The 3,036-nt window shown below is 33.8% G+C and overlaps 1 protein-coding gene across 1 annotated transcript in view; it reads right to left on the bottom strand.

Moving 5' to 3' along the window:
• LOC108748282 overlaps positions 1-1,134 on the bottom strand; it is a 32,800-nt gene extending 31,666 nt beyond the window's left edge. The window contains exon 1 of the mRNA XM_018486331.1: positions 1,060-1,134. The gene's annotated coding sequence lies outside the window, so the exon portion shown is untranslated. The remainder of the gene's footprint in view (positions 1-1,059) is intronic.
• Between the last annotated feature and the right edge of the window lie 1,902 nt (positions 1,135-3,036).

Genomic DNA, 3,036 nt, shown 5'->3' with positions numbered 1-3,036 from the left:
AATTATACAATTGGCATTAAATATTTCATCGTTTTTTTTTTTATATAAAATATAACCATTTTCAGTGCCAATTATATATTTCTTGATACGTAGAAAACTATAAATATAATAATTATTAATATTATAGCAATAATAACACTATAAAACTGTCTGCTTCTGACCATAACTATTTCACCATGCAATTATAGTCACAAATGCTTTTCTCTCAATGTACTGTGGCTTGTGCCATCAAGCCGTGTGCATTACAGGCATCAAAGGATCCGTTTTCATTCTCTCCAACTGATCTCTGCTATTAAAGTCCGATATAAGCTCAGCGCAAGCTGTGTAGTAATACTATTCAATCGAACAAGCGGAGAGAGAGAGATAGGCGGATTCGTCACCAAGTCACGTAGCGAACAAATATAAATTTTATATCGGCTCGCAGGAGATGGTGGCGAAATCGAGAGACAGACAGGCTCGCGTAGAGTATCGATTCCGATGCCGAATTCGCTGCCGAGCACCGATTTGGTACCACGTTGCACGTCACTCAAGGGAACAAACCGATCAATACCTCGTCTTAGAATCAATAACGACAGAAACTGACAGCACGATCATATTGTAAATGCAACTCAGGATGCGCGTAAACGAGGGATCGATCCCAGGTTTACGGCGGTACCGTCTCGTCCTCTCGACGCGTGCTTTTTCCTCGTTCAAAGGTGAGACGTACTTCTCGCGCGAATCAAAGGGAAGAAAGAGCGACGTGCTTGCGACTATGATTATTACGATTTCTCGCGTGCCACCACGGCGTGGGACGATGATCCACGGAACGCGCGAACGATGGCGGAATTCTCGCTGAACCGATTACATTCTTACGTACTGCGCTTCAACGCGGTCGGCCACCCCCTCGCGACTACGGGTACACGCGACTACCGACCCTCGTGCGATCCAAGAAGGGTTGCGGTAGTCGCCGACGTCCCGACGTCTCGCCGGCATACCAGCGCACGATTTTCGCTACGGACATGCACGCGTTCGTTGCCGTGTGCTGCCGTCGTTATCTATGCCGCTATACCTATTACCTACCTTTCAACCTTCGACTTCCGACCCCCCTTAATCAGGAGCGTAGCGACCGACGGTCCACCCGCGAATAATCGCTGCGCGAGGTGCTCCGGGAATGCCGAAAGTACTCTTCGATACGCGAAGGGAGGTAAGGTGTGGAAGTACGATCAATTATTAAGAACTAAGTCTGTAATTCGAATTACTTTGTCAATATTCCAAGTTGAAATTATGTATAAAGATTATGCGTTTCCGTGTTATTTTTTTAATTTAAATAAGTACTTTTCAAGAAATTCTTATTTAGAAATCTACTGTCTAATCGAGAGATTGGAGCAGCACAGTTGAAAATGATTATAATTAAGATCACAACACTTTTGCATAAGTCCTGAAATACAATAGGTGTAGTAAACCTTAAAGTAAATCTTAAAAAATTAAATAATTATAGTCAAGTATTTTTCTCACATTCGACTGTAATTGATTAATTTCTTAAGGCTTTAATTCCTTAAAGCTTACTACATCCATTGTTTTGATACTTAAGTTGGAGAATAAACCAATCAGAATCTCCTATTCTAGTAAGGATGAAAACAAAGGACTCTGAGTGATTGATTCTCTTGTGCATTAAGCAAAAGTCCATGATGCGGCCTTTATTCATTCCCTTTAAGAACATATTTTGTACAAATAAATTAAATTGTTAAAAAGAATATTAAAAAACATGGTAAACAATTTTCGTTGACTCACGTATATATATTTTGAATAAAACATATATATAATGTATTTAAAATTTTTTTAGTATTATTTAAAACTATTCCATATTACATTTGAAATTTATACACAAAATAACGTAAAATAAAATCTCAATTCTTGCAATGCAAAAATATAAAAATAAATGAATCTTTATAAGTAAAAACAGAATATAAATTACTTACATCCTTTTACTCATAAATTTGGCCGATTTATTTTTATCTTTTTGTAAAATTTATAGATGTACATTACGTACATGAATTTTCTGAACCACTTTTAATATAATATTGTACTATGATCGTTGATAATTTCTCGAGAGCGATATATTCTGAGCGACTTTACTTTATAATTTATTGCGCGAATGACTTGAGATAATTGTACCAATAAATTCTTATGTTATCGGTTCTTGCCAATTGCATACTTTTAACAAGTCGTATTTCTGCCAAGAAATTTTTTTCGATATTATAAGCGATTCGTGTCGACAGTATTATGCGCAGTTGCTATATATTGTATATTCATAAAACGAGCAAAAATGTTTGAAAAAAAAAATATGAAAGCAACGTGGTACAAAAGTTTCATTGATAGCGAATTATCTGATTTTGCATTTATCATACCAGTGACACATATATATATGTATCCTCAGAAAAATCAATTACATGAGAAATTCTCTCGTATCGTTCACTATCGAAAAATTTTTTTCTCACAATTCGTACAAGTGTAATCGCATATTTATATTGAAAAATTACTCAACGACTCAAGCAATTTATGTATTTACTTTTAAAAATTTCGTAAAATTAAACTATATTGAAAGGGTAAAAGATTAAAGCTGTTATTGATGAGATATTATTAAAAATAGAAGAAGTTTTCGAAATTATCAAATGATTATGTTAAATCCGAAGAGGGACAACTAAAGAGGGACAACTATACATTATCGATTATTCGATATATAAATACATATAATGTATCTTCATAATGCATAATTCATAATACATTTAATTTATGATCTATTATTATACAAATATTTTGTAAATAAGAATATAATATCTATTTAAAACGTAATAATATTATGTAAGTATAGAATGTTTCTAAATTCCTTTGACAAACTTTAGAATAAATTCTTCTTGTCGTAAATAAAAAAATTCATATAAAATTATGTTCCAAAAATGTATAAAAAGTTATCATTAAAAAATTAGATTTAACCAAATTTTTAACTGACAAAATGTGACCAATATGTAACCAAAATGGTTTACAAAATGTAACCAA

The sequence above is a fragment of the Trachymyrmex septentrionalis genome, unplaced genomic scaffold, assembly GCF_001594115.1.
Source record: "Trachymyrmex septentrionalis isolate Tsep2-gDNA-1 unplaced genomic scaffold, Tsep1.0 scaffold22, whole genome shotgun sequence".
NCBI classification, from domain to species: Eukaryota; Metazoa; Arthropoda; class Insecta; order Hymenoptera; family Formicidae; genus Trachymyrmex; species Trachymyrmex septentrionalis.
This window is presented reverse-complemented; position numbering and strand designations above follow the sequence as displayed.